The sequence below is a fragment of the Rhinoderma darwinii genome, chromosome 1, assembly GCF_050947455.1.
Source record: "Rhinoderma darwinii isolate aRhiDar2 chromosome 1, aRhiDar2.hap1, whole genome shotgun sequence".
Classification (NCBI taxonomy): Eukaryota; Metazoa; Chordata; class Amphibia; order Anura; family Rhinodermatidae; genus Rhinoderma; species Rhinoderma darwinii.
Window position 1 is genome coordinate 264,519,959 of NC_134687.1, and position 13,217 is coordinate 264,533,175.

Consider the following 13,217-nt stretch of genomic DNA (forward strand, 5'->3'; position numbering starts at 1 on the left):
TAGATTAAATAGGACTATGGATTAAAGCATTTAACGTCAATGGCAATTCTAAGCTGAATGTGCCTGCTCTCGTCAGAACGCAGAAGTTACACAGCTTAAGGCCTCGCTAGTACCAGTGTGGGAGACAGTCTGGGAATCCGTGGTGCGGTTGACTTTTTATTATGTTGTTTAGATTTTGTTTCACAATAGATTAAATAGGACTTTGGATTAAGGCTTTTAATGTCAATGGCCATTCTAAGCTGAATTTGCCTTCTCTCGTTAGATCGCAGAAGTTACACAGCTTAACGCCTCGCTAGTACCAGTGTGGGAGACTGTCTGGGAATCCGTGGTGCGGTTGACTTTTTATTATGTCCTTTAGATTTTGTTTCACAATAGATTAAATAGGACTATGGATTAAAGCATTTAATGTCAATGGCCATTCTAAGCTGAATGTGCCTGCTCTCGTCAGATCGCAGAAGTTACACAGCTTAAGGCCTCACCAGTACCTGTGTGGGAGACTGTCTGGGAATCCGTGGTGCGGTTGACTTTTATTATGTCGTTTAGATTTTGTTTCACAATTGATTAAAAAGGACTATGGATTAAAGCATTTAACGTCAATGGCCATTCTAAGCTGAATGTGCCTGCTCTCGTCAGAACGCAGAAGTTACACAGCTTAAGGCCTCGCTAGTACCAGTGTGGGAGAGTGTCTGGGAATCCGTGGTGCGGTTGAATTTTTATTATGTCGTTTAGATTTTGTTTCACAATCGATTAAAAAGGACTATGGATTAAAGCATTTAATGTCAATGGCCATTCTAAGCTGAATGTCCCTGCTCTCGTCAGATCGCAGAAGTTACACAGCTTAAGGCCTCGCTAGTACCAGTGTGGGAGACTGTCTGGGAATCCGTGGTGCGGTTGAATTTTTATTATGTCGTTTAGATTTTGTTTCACAATAGATTAAATAGGACTATGGATTAAAGCATTTAACGTCAATGGCCATTCTAAGCTGAATGTGCCTGCTCTCGTCAGAACGCAGAAATTACACAGATTAAGGTCTCGCTAGTACCAGTGTGGGAGACTGTCTGGGAATCCGTGGTGCGGTTGGCTTTTTATTATGTTGTTTAGATTTTGTTTCACAATAGATTAAATAGGACTATGGATTAAAGCATTTAACGTCAATGGCCATTCTAAGCTGAATGTGCCTGCTCTCGTCAGAACGCAGAAATTACACAGATTAAGGTCTCGCTAGTACCAGTGTGGGAGACTGTCTGGGAATCCGTGGTACGGTTGACTTTTTATTATGTCGTTTAGATTTTGTTTCACAATAGATTAAAAAGGACTATGGATTAAAGCATTTAATGTCAATGGCCATTCTAAGCTGAATGTGACTGCTCTCGTCAGATCGCAGAAGTTACACAGCTTAAGTCCTCGCTAGTACCAGTGTGGGAGACTGTCTGGGAAACTGTGGTGCGGTTGACTTTTTATTATGTCGTTTAGATTTTGTTTCACAATAGATTAAATAGGACTATGGATTAAAGCATTTAACGTCAATGGCCATTCTAAGCTGAATGTGCCTGCTCTCGTCAGAACGCAGAAGTTACACAGCTTAAGGCCTCGCTAGTACCAATGTGGGAGACTGTCTGGGAATCCGTGGTTTGGTTGAATTTTTATTATGTCGTTTAGATTTTGTTTCACAATAGATTAATTAGGACTATGGATTAAAGCATTTAACGTCAATGGCCATTCTAAGCTGAATGTGCCTGCTCTCGTCAGATCGCAGAAGTTACACAGCTTAAGGTCTCGCTAGTACCAGTGTGGGAGACTGTCTGGGAATCCGTGGTGCGGTTGAATTTTTATTATATCGTTTAGATTTTGTTTCACAATCGATTAAAAAGGACTATGGATTAAAGCATTTAATGTCAATGGCCATTCTAAGCTGAATGTGCCTGCTCTCGTTAGATCGCAGAAGTTACACTGCTTAACGCCTCGCTAGTACCAGTGTGGGAGACTGTCTGGGAATCCGTGGTGCGGTTGACTTTTTATTATGTCGTTTAGATTTTGTTTCACAATAGATTAATTAGGACTATGGATTAAAGCATTTAACGTCAATGGCCATTCTAAGCTGAATGTGCCTGCTCTCGTCAGATCGCAGAAGTTACACAGCTTAAGGCCTCGCTAGTACCAGTGTGGGAGACTGTCTTTGAATCCGTGGTGTGGTTGAATTTTTATTATGTCGTTTAGATTTTGTTTCACAATCGATTAAAAAGGACTATGGATTAAAGCATTTAATGTCAATGGCCATTCTAAGCTGAATGTGCCTGCTCTCGTAAGATCGCAGAAGTTACACAGCTTAACGCCTCGCTAGTACCAGTGTGGGAGACTGTCTGGGAATCCGTGGTGCGGTTGACTTATTATTATGTCGTTTAGATTTTGTTTCACAATAGATTAAATAGGACTATGGATTAAAGCATTTAACGTCAATGGCCATTCTAAGCTGAATGTGCCTGCTCTCGTCAGATCGCAGAAGTTACACAGCTTAAGGCCTCGCTAGTACCAGTGAGGGAGACTGTCTGGGAATCAGTGGTGCGGTTGAATATTTATTAGGTCGTTTAGATTTTGTTTCACAATCGATTAAAAAGGACTATGGATTAAAGCATTTAATGTCAATGGCCATTCTAAGCTGAATGTGCCTGCTCTCGTTAGATCGCAGAAGTTACACAACTTAACGCCTCGCTAGTACCAGTGTGGGAGACTGTCTGGGAATCCGTGGTGCGGTTGACTTTTTATGTCGTTTAGATTTTGTTTCACAATAGATTAAATAGGACTATGGATTAAAGCATTTAACGTCAATGGCTATTCTAAGCTGAATGTGCCTGCTCTCGTCAGATCGCAGAAGTTACACAGCTTAAGGCCTCGCTAGTACCAGTGTGGGAGACTGTCTGGGAATCCGTGGCGCGGTTGAATTTTTATTTTGTCGTTTAGATTTTGTTTCACAATCGATTAAAAAGGACTATGGATTAAAGCATTTAATGTCAATGGCCATTCTAAGCTGAATGTCCCTGCTCTCGTCAGATCGCAGAAGTTACACAGCTTAAGGCCTCGCTAGTACCAGTGTGGGAGACTGTCTGGGAATCCGTGGTGCGCTTGACTTTTTATTATGTCGTTTAGATTTTGTTTCACAATCGATTAAAAAGGACTATGGATTAAAGCATTTAATGTCAATCGCCATTCTAAGCTGAATGTTCCTGCTCTCGTCAGATCGCAGAAGTTACTCAGCTTAAGGCCTCGCTAGTACCAGTGTGGGAGACTGTCTGGGAATCCGTGGAGTGGTTGACTTTTTATTATGTCGTTTAGATTTTTGTTTCACAATCGATTAAAAAGGACTATGGATTAAAGCATTTAATGTCAATGGCAATTCTAAGCTGAATGTGCCTGCTCTCGTCAGATCGCAGAAGTTACACAGCTTAAGGCCTCGCTAGTACCAGTGTGGGAGACTGTCTTGGAATCCGTGGTGCGGTTGACTTTTTATTATGTCGTTTAGATTTTGTTTCACAATCGATTAAAAAGGACTATTGATTAAAGCATTTAATGTCAATGGCCATTCTAAGCTGAATGTGCCTGCTCTCGTCAGATCGCAGAAGTTACGCAGCTTAAGGCCTCGCTAGTACCAGTGTGGGAGACTGTCTGGGAATCTGTGGTGCGGTTGACTTTTTATTATGTCGTTTAGATTTTGTTTCACAATCGATTAAAAAGGACTATGGATTAAAGCATTTAATGTCAATGGCCATTCTAAGCTGATTGTGCCTGCTCTCGTTAGATCGCAGAAGTTACACAGCTTAACGCCTCGCTAGTACCAGTGTGGGAGACTGTCTGGGAATCCGTGGTGCGGTTGACTTTTTATTATGTCGTTTAGATTTTGTTTCACAATCGATTAAAAAGGACTATGGATTAAAGCATTTAATGTCAATGGCCATTCTAAGCTGAATGTGCCTGCTCTCGTCAGATCGCAGAAGTTACACAGCTTAAGGCCTCGCTAGTACCAGTGTGGGAGACTGTCTGGGAATCCGTGGTGCGGTTGACTTTTTATTATGTCGTTTAGATTTTGTTTCACAATCGATTAAAAAGGACTATGGATTAAAGCATTTAATGTCAATGGCCATTCTAAGCTGAATGTGCCTGCTCTCGTCAGATCGCAGAAGTTACACAGCTTAAGGCCTCGCTAGTACCAGTGTGGGAGACTGTCTTGGAATCCGTGGTGCGGTTGACTTTTTATTATGTCGTTTAGATTTTGTTTCACAATCGATTAAAAAGGACTATGGATTAAAGCATTTAATGTCAATGGCCATTCTAAGCTGAATGTCCCTGCTCTCGTCAGATCGCAGAAGTTACACAGCTTAAGGCCTCGCTAGTACCAGTGTGGGAGACTGTCTGGGAATCCGTGGTGCGGTTGACTTTTTATTATGTCGTTTAGATTTTGTTTCACAATCGATTAAAAAGGACTATGGATTAAAGCATTTAATGTCAATGGCCATTCTAAGCTGAATGTGCCTGCTCTCGTTAGATCGCAGAAGTTACACAGCTTAAGGCCTCGCTAGTACCAGTGTGGGAGACTGTCTGGGAATCCGTGGTGCGGTTGACTTTTTATTATGTCGTTTAGATTTTGTTTCACAATTGATTAAAAAGGACTATGGATTAAAGCATTTAACGTCAATGGCCATTCTAAGCTGAATGTGCCTGCTCTCGTCAGAACGCAGAAGTTACACAGCTTAAGGCCTCGCTAGTACCAGTGTGGGAGACTGTCTGGGAATCCATGGTGCGGTTGAATTTTTATTATGTCGTTTAGATTTTGTTTCACAATCGATTAAAAAGGACTATGGATTAAAGCATTTAATGTCAATGGGCATTCTAAGCTGAATGTCCCTGCTCTCGTCAGATCGCAGAAGTTACGCAGCGTAAGGCCTCGCTAGTACCGGTGTGGGAGACTGTCTGGGAATCCGTGGTGCGGTTGACTTTTTATTATGTCGTTTAGATTTTGTTTCACAATCGATTAAAAAGGACTATGGATTAAAGCATTTAATGTCAATGGCCATTCTAAGCTGAATGTGCCTGCTCTCGTTAGATCGCAGAAGTTACACAGCTTAACGCCTCGCTAGTACCAGTGTGGGAGACTGTCTGGGAATCCGTGGTGCGGTTGACTTTTTATTATGTCGTTTAGATTTTGTTTCACAATAGATTAAATAGGACTATGGATTAAAGCATTTAACGTCAATGGCCATTCTAAGCTGAATGTGCCTGCTCTCGTCAGATCGCAGAAGTTACACAGCTTAAGGCCTCGCTAGTACCAGTGAGGGAGACTGTCTGGGAATCAGTGGTGCGGTTGAATATTTATTAGGTCGTTTAGATTTTGTTTCACAATCGATTAAAAAGGACTATGGATTAAAGCATTTAATGTCAATGGCCATTCTAAGCTGAATGTACCTGCTCTCATTAGATCGCAGAAGTTACACAGCTTAACGCCTCGCTAGTACCAGTGTGGGAGACTGTCTGGGAATCCGTGGTGCGGTTGACTTTTTATTATGTCGTTTAGATTTTGTTTCACAATCGATTAAAAAGGACTATGGATTAAAGCATTTAATGTCAATGGCCATTCTAAGCTGAATGTGCCTGCTCTCGTAAGATCGCAGAAGTTACACAGCTTAAGGCCTCGCTAGTACCAGTGTGGGAGACTGTCTTGGAATCCGTGGTGCGGTTGACTTTTTATTATGTCGTTTAGATTTTGTTTCACAATCGATTAAAAAGGACTATGGATTAAAGCATTTAATGTCAATGGCCATTCTAAGCTGAATGTGCCTGCTCTCGTCAGATCGCAGAAGTTACGCAGCTTAAGGCCTCGCTAGTACCAGTGTGGGAGACTGTCTGGGAATCCGTGGTGCGGTTGACTTTTTATTATGTCGTTTAGATTTTGTTTCACAATCGATTAAAAAGGACTATGGATTAAAGCATTTAATGTCAATGGCCATTCTAAGCTGAATGTGCCTGCTCTCGTTAGATCGCAGAAATTACACAGCTTAACGCCTCGCTAGTACCAGTGTGGGAGACTGTCTCGGAATCCGTGGTGCGGTTGACTTTTTATTATGTCGTTTAGATTTTGTTTCACAATCGATTAAAAAGGACTATGGATTAAAGCATTTAATGTCAATGGCCATTCTAAGCTGAATGTGCCTGCTCTCGTTAGATCGCAGAAGTTACACAGCTTAACGCCTCACTAGTACCAGTGTGGGAGACTGTCTGGGAATCCGTGGTGCGGTTGACTTTTTATTATGTCGTTTAGATTTTGTTTCACAATCGATTAAAAAGGACTATGGATTAAAGCATTTAATGTCAATGGCTATTCTAAGCTGAATGTGCCTGCTCTCGTCAGATCGCAGAAGTTACACAGCTTAAGGCCTCGCTAGTAGCAGTGTGGGAGACTGTCTGGGAATCCGTGGTGCGGTTGACTTTTTATTATGTCGTTTAGATTTTGTTTCACAATAGATTAAATAGGACTATGGATTAAAGCATTTAACGTCAATGGCAATTCTAAGCTGAATGTGCCTGCTCTCGTCAGAACGCAGAAGTTACACAGCTTAAGGCCTCGCTAGTACCAGTGTGGGAGACAGTCTGGGAATCCGTGGTGCGGTTGACTTTTTATTATGTTGTTTAGATTTTGTTTCACAATAGATTAAATAGGACTTTGGATTAAGGCTTTTAATGTCAATGGCCATTCTAAGCTGAATTTGCCTTCTCTCGTTAGATCGCAGAAGTTACACAGCTTAACGCCTCGCTAGTACCAGTGTGGGAGACTGTCTGGGAATCCGTGGTGCGGTTGACTTTTTATTATGTCCTTTAGATTTTGTTTCACAATAGATTAAATAGGACTATGGATTAAAGCATTTAATGTCAATGGCCATTCTAAGCTGAATGTGCCTGCTCTCGTCAGATCGCAGAAGTTACACAGCTTAAGGCCTCACCAGTACCTGTGTGGGAGACTGTCTGGGAATCCGTGGTGCGGTTGACTTTTATTATGTCGTTTAGATTTTGTTTCACAATTGATTAAAAAGGACTATGGATTAAAGCATTTAACGTCAATGGCCATTCTAAGCTGAATGTGCCTGCTCTCGTCAGAACGCAGAAGTTACACAGCTTAAGGCCTCGCTAGTACCAGTGTGGGAGAGTGTCTGGGAATCCGTGGTGCGGTTGAATTTTTATTATGTCGTTTAGATTTTGTTTCACAATCGATTAAAAAGGACTATGGATTAAAGCATTTAATGTCAATGGCCATTCTAAGCTGAATGTCCCTGCTCTCGTCAGATCGCAGAAGTTACACAGCTTAAGGCCTCGCTAGTACCAGTGTGGGAGACTGTCTGGGAATCCGTGGTGCGGTTGAATTTTTATTATGTCGTTTAGATTTTGTTTCACAATAGATTAAATAGGACTATGGATTAAAGCATTTAACGTCAATGGCCATTCTAAGCTGAATGTGCCTGCTCTCGTCAGAACGCAGAAATTACACAGATTAAGGTCTCGCTAGTACCAGTGTGGGAGACTGTCTGGGAATCCGTGGTGCGGTTGGCTTTTTATTATGTTGTTTAGATTTTGTTTCACAATAGATTAAATAGGACTATGGATTAAAGCATTTAACGGCAATGGCCATTCTAAGCTGAATGTGCCTGCTCTCGTCAGAACGCAGAAATTACACAGATTAAGGTCTCGCTAGTACCAGTGTGGGAGACTGTCTGGGAATCCGTGGTACGGTTGACTTTTTATTATGTCGTTTAGATTTTGTTTCACAATAGATTAAAAAGGACTATGGATTAAAGCATTTAATGTCAATGGCCATTCTAAGCTGAATGTGACTGCTCTCGTCAGATCGCAGAAGTTACACAGCTTAAGTCCTCGCTAGTACCAGTGTGGGAGACTGTCTGGGAAACTGTGGTGCGGTTGACTTTTTATTATGTCGTTTAGATTTTGTTTCACAATAGATTAAATAGGACTATGGATTAAAGCATTTAACGTCAATGGCCATTCTAAGCTGAATGTGCCTGCTCTCGTCAGAACGCAGAAGTTACACAGCTTAAGGCCTCGCTAGTACCAATGTGGGAGACTGTCTGGGAATCCGTGGTTTGGTTGAATTTTTATTATGTCGTTTAGATTTTGTTTCACAATAGATTAATTAGGACTATGGATTAAAGCATTTAACGTCAATGGCCATTCTAAGCTGAATGTGCCTGCTCTCGTCAGATCGCAGAAGTTACACAGCTTAAGGTCTCGCTAGTACCAGTGTGGGAGACTGTCTGGGAATCCGTGGTGCGGTTGAATTTTTATTATATCGTTTAGATTTTGTTTCACAATCGATTAAAAAGGACTATGGATTAAAGCATTTAATGTCAATGGCCATTCTAAGCTGAATGTGCCTGCTCTCGTTAGATCGCAGAAGTTACACTGCTTAACGCCTCGCTAGTACCAGTGTGGGAGACTGTCTGGGAATCCGTGGTGCGGTTGACTTTTTATTATGTCGTTTAGATTTTGTTTCACAATAGATTAATTAGGACTATGGATTAAAGCATTTAACGTCAATGGCCATTCTAAGCTGAATGTGCCTGCTCTCGTCAGATCGCAGAAGTTACACAGCTTAAGGCCTCGCTAGTACCAGTGTGGGAGACTGTCTTTGAATCCGTGGTGTGGTTGAATTTTTATTATGTCGTTTAGATTTTGTTTCACAATCGATTAAAAAGGACTATGGATTAAAGCATTTAATGTCAATGGCCATTCTAAGCTGTATGTCCCTGCTCTCGTCAGATAGCAGAAGTTACACAGCTTAAGGCCTCGCTAGTACCAGTGTGGGAGACTGTCTGGGAATCCGTGGTGCGGTTGACTTTTTATTATGTCGTTTAGATTTTGTTTCACAATAGATTAAATAGGACTATGGATTAAAGCATTTAAAGTCAATGGCCATTCTAAGCTGAATGTGCCTTCTCTCGTCAGAACGCAGAAATTACACAGATTAAGGTCTCGCTAGTACCAGTGTGGGAGACTGGCTGGGAATCCGTGGTACGGTTGAATTTTTATTATGTCGTTTAGATTTTGTTTCACAATCGATTAAAAAGGACTATGGATTAAAGCATTTAATGTCAATGGCCATTCTAAGCTGAATGTCCCTGCTCTCGTCAGTTCGCAGAAGTTACACAGCTTAAGGCCTCGCTAGTACCAGTGTGGGAGACTGTCTGGGAATCCGTGGTGCGGTTGACTTTTTATTATGTCGTTTAGATTTTGTTTCACAATAGATTAAAAAGGACTATGGATTAAAGCATTTAATGTCAATGGCCATTCTAAGCTGAATGTGACTGCTCTCGTCAGATCGCAGAAGTTACACAGCTTAAGTCCTCGCTAGTACCCGTGTGGGAGACTGTCTGGGAATCCGTGGTGCAGTTGACTATTTATTATGTCGTTTAGATTTTGTTTCACAATCGATTAAAAAGGACTATGGATTAAAGCATTTAATGTCAATGGCCATTCAAAGCTGAATGTGCCTGCTCTCGTCAGATCGCAGAAGTTACACAGCTTAAGGCCTCACTAGTACCAGTGTGGGAGACTGTCTGGGAAACTGTGGTGCGGTTGACTTTTTATTATGTCGTTTAGATTTTGTTTCACAATAGATTAAATAGGACTATGGATTAAAGCATTTAACGTCAATGGCCATTCTAAGCTGAATGTGCCTGCCCTCGTCAGAACGCAGAAGTTACACAGCTTAAGGCCTCGCTAGTACTAATGTGGGAGACTGTCTGGGAATCCGTGGTGTGGTTGAATTTTTATTATGTCGTTTAGATTTTGTTTCACAATAGATTAATTAGGACTATGGATTAAAGCATTTAACGTCAATGGCCATTCTAAGCTGAATGTGCCTGCTCTCGTCAGATCGCAGAAGTTACACAGCTTAAGGCCTCGCTATTACCAGTGTGGGAGACTGTCTGGGAATCCGTGGTGCGGTTGAATTATTATTATGTCGTTTAGATTTTGTTTCACAATCGATTAAAAAGGACTATGGATTAAAGCATTTAATGTCAATGGCCATTCTAAGCTGAATGTCCCTGCTCTCGTCAGATCGCAGAAGTTACACAGCTTAAGGCCTCGCTAGTACCAGTGTGGGAGACTGTCTGGGAATCTGTGGTGCGGTTGCCTTTTTATTATGTCGTTTAGATTTTGTTTCACAATCGATTAAAAAGGACTATGGATTAAAGCATTTAATGTCAATGGCCATTCAAAGCTGAATGTTCCTGCTCTCGTCAGATCGCAGAAGTTACACAGCTTAAGGCCTCGCTAGTACCAGTGTGGGAGACTGTCTGGGAATCTGTGGTGCGGTTGACTTTTTATTATGTCGTTTAGATTTTGTTTCACAATAGATTAATTAGGACTATGGATTAAAGCATTTAACGTCAATGGCCATTCTAAGCTGAATGTGCCTGCTCTCGTCAGATCGCAGAAGTTACACAGCTTAAGGCCTCGCTAGTACCAGTGTGGGAGACTGTCTGGGAATCCGTGGTGCGGTTGAATTTTTATTATATCGTTTAGATTTTGTTTCACAATCGATTAAAAAGGACTATGGATTAAAGCATTTAATGTCAATGGCCATTCTAAGCTGAATGTCCCTGCTCTCGTCAGATAGCAGAAGTTACACAGCTTAAGGCCTCGCTAGTACCAGTGTGGGAGACTGTCTGGGAATCCGTGGTGCGGTTGAATTATTATTATGTCGTTTAGATTTTGTTTCACAATCGATTAAAAAGGACTATGGATTAAAGCATTAAATGTTAATGGCCATTCTAAGCTGAATGTCCCTTCTCTCGTCAGATCGCAGAAGTTACACAGCTTAAGGCCTCGCTAGTACCAGTGTGGGAGACTGTCTGGGAATCCGTGGTGTGTTTGGCTTTTTATTATGTTGTTTAGATTTTATTTCACAATAGATTAAATAGGACTATGGATTAAGGCTTTTAATGTCAATGGCCATTCTAAGCTGAATGTGCCTGCTCTCGTCAGATCGCAGAAGTTACACAACTTAAGGCCTCGCTAGTACCAGTGTCGGAGACTGTCTGGGAATCCGTGGTGCGGTTGAATTTTTATTATGTCGTTTAGATTTTGTTTCACAATCGATTAAAAAGGACTATGGATTAAAGCATTTAATGTCAATGGCCATTCTAAGCTGAATGTGCCTGCTCTTGTCAGATCGCAGAAGTTACACAGCTTAAGGCCTCGCTAGTACCAGTGTGGGAGACTGTCTGGGAATCCGTGGTGCGGTTGAACTTTTATTATGTCGTTTTAGATTTTGTTTCACAATCGATTAAAAAGGACTATGGATTAAAGCATTTAATTTCAATGGCCATTCTAAGCTGAATGTGCCTGCTCTCGTCAGATCGCAGAAGTTACACAGCTTAAGGCCTCGCTAGTACCAGTGTGGGAGACTGTCTGGGAATCCGTGGTGCGGTTGAATTTTTATTATGTCGTTTAGATTTTGTTTCACAATCGATTAAAAAGGACTATGGATTAAAGCATTTAATGTCAATGGCCATTCTAAGCTGAATGTGCCTGCTCTCGTCAGATCGCAGAAGTTACACAGCTTAAGGCCTCGCTAGTACCAGTGTGGGAGACTGTCTGGGAATCCGTGGTGCGGATGACTTTTTATTATGTCGTTTAGATTTTGTTTCACAATCGATTAAAGAGGACTATGGATTAAAGCATTTAATGTCAATGGCCATTCTAAGCTGAATGTGCCTGCTCTCGTTAGATCGCAGAAGTTACACAGCTTAACGCCTCGCTAGTACCAGTGTGGGAGACTGTCTGGGAATCCGTGGTGCGGTTGACTTTTTATTATGTTGTTTAGATTTTGTTTCACAATAGATTAATTAGGACTATGGATTAAAGCATTTAACGTCAATGGCCATTCTAAGCTGAATGTGCCTGCTCTTGTCAGATCGCAGAAGTTACACAGGTTAAGGCCTCGCTAGTACCAGTGTGGGAGACTGTCTGGGAATCCGTGGTGTGGTTGACTTTTTATTATGTCGTTTAGATTTTGTTTCACAATCGATTAAAAAGGACTATGGATTAAAGCATTTAATGTCAATGGCCATTCTAAGCTGAATGTCCCTGCTCTCGTCAGATAGCAGAAGTTACACATCTTAAGGCCTCGCTAGTACCAGTGTGGGAGACTGTCTGGGAATCCGTGGTGCGGTTGACTTTTTATTATGTCGTTTAGATTTTGTTTCACAATAGATTAAATAGGACTATGGATTAAAGCATTTAACGTCAATGGCCATTCTAAGCTGAATGTGCCTGCTCTCGTCAGAACGCAGAAGTTACACAGCTTAAGGCCTCGCTAGTACCAGTGTGGGAGACTGTCTGGGAATCCGTGGTGCGGTTGAATTTTTATTATGTCGTTTAGATTTTGTTTCACAATCGATTAAAAAGGACTATGGATTAAAGCATTTAATGTCAATGGCCATTCTAAGCTGAATGTCCCTGCTCTCGTCAGATAACAGAAGTTACACAGCTTTAGGCCTCGCTAGTACCAGTGTGGGAGACTGTCTGGGAATCCGTGGTGCGGTTGCCTTTTTATTATGTCGTTTAGATTTTGTTTCACAATAGATTAAATAGGACTATGGATTAAAGCATTTAACGTCAATGGCCATTCTAAGCTGAATGTGCCTGCTCTCGTCAGAACGCAGAAGTTACACAGCTTAAGGCCTCGCTAGTACCAATGTGGGAGACTGTCTGGGAATCCGTGGTGTGGTTGAATTTTTATTATGTCGTTTAGATTTTGTTTCACAATAGATTAATTAGGACTATGGATTAAAGCATTTAACGTCAATGGCCATTCTAAGCTGAATGTGCCTGCTCTCGTCAGATCGCAGAAGTTACACAGCTTAAGGCCTCGCTATTACCAGTGTGGGAGACTGTCTGGGAATCCGTGGTGCGGTTGAATTTTTATTATATCGTTTAGATTTTGTTTCACAATCGATTAAAAAGGACTATGGATTAAAGCATTTAATGTCAATGGCAATTCTAAGCTGAATGTCCCTGCTCTCGTCAGATAGCAGAAGTTACACAGCTTAAGGCCTCGCTAGTACCAGTGTGGAAGACTGTCTGGGAATCCGTGGTGCGGTTGAATTATTATTATGTCGTTTAGATTTTGTTTCACAATCGATTAAAAAGGA

General features: G+C 41.5%; 6 pseudogenes; all 6 read left to right on the forward strand.

Moving 5' to 3' along the window:
* The first annotated feature begins 964 nt into the window (after positions 1-964).
* Positions 965-1,083, forward strand: LOC142671805 (5S ribosomal RNA; annotated as a pseudogene).
* Positions 1,084-3,567: 2,484 nt separating this feature from the next.
* Positions 3,568-3,684, forward strand: LOC142702274 (5S ribosomal RNA; annotated as a pseudogene).
* A 255-nt stretch (positions 3,685-3,939) lies between these two features.
* On the forward strand, positions 3,940-4,056 carry LOC142701811 (5S ribosomal RNA; annotated as a pseudogene).
* Positions 4,057-4,311: 255 nt separating this feature from the next.
* LOC142710008 (5S ribosomal RNA) lies at positions 4,312-4,428 on the forward strand (annotated as a pseudogene).
* Positions 4,429-4,497: 69 nt separating this feature from the next.
* On the forward strand, positions 4,498-4,614 carry LOC142708418 (5S ribosomal RNA; annotated as a pseudogene).
* Positions 4,615-5,799: 1,185 nt separating this feature from the next.
* On the forward strand, positions 5,800-5,916 carry LOC142689578 (5S ribosomal RNA; annotated as a pseudogene).
* Positions 5,917-13,217: the final 7,301 nt, after the last annotated feature.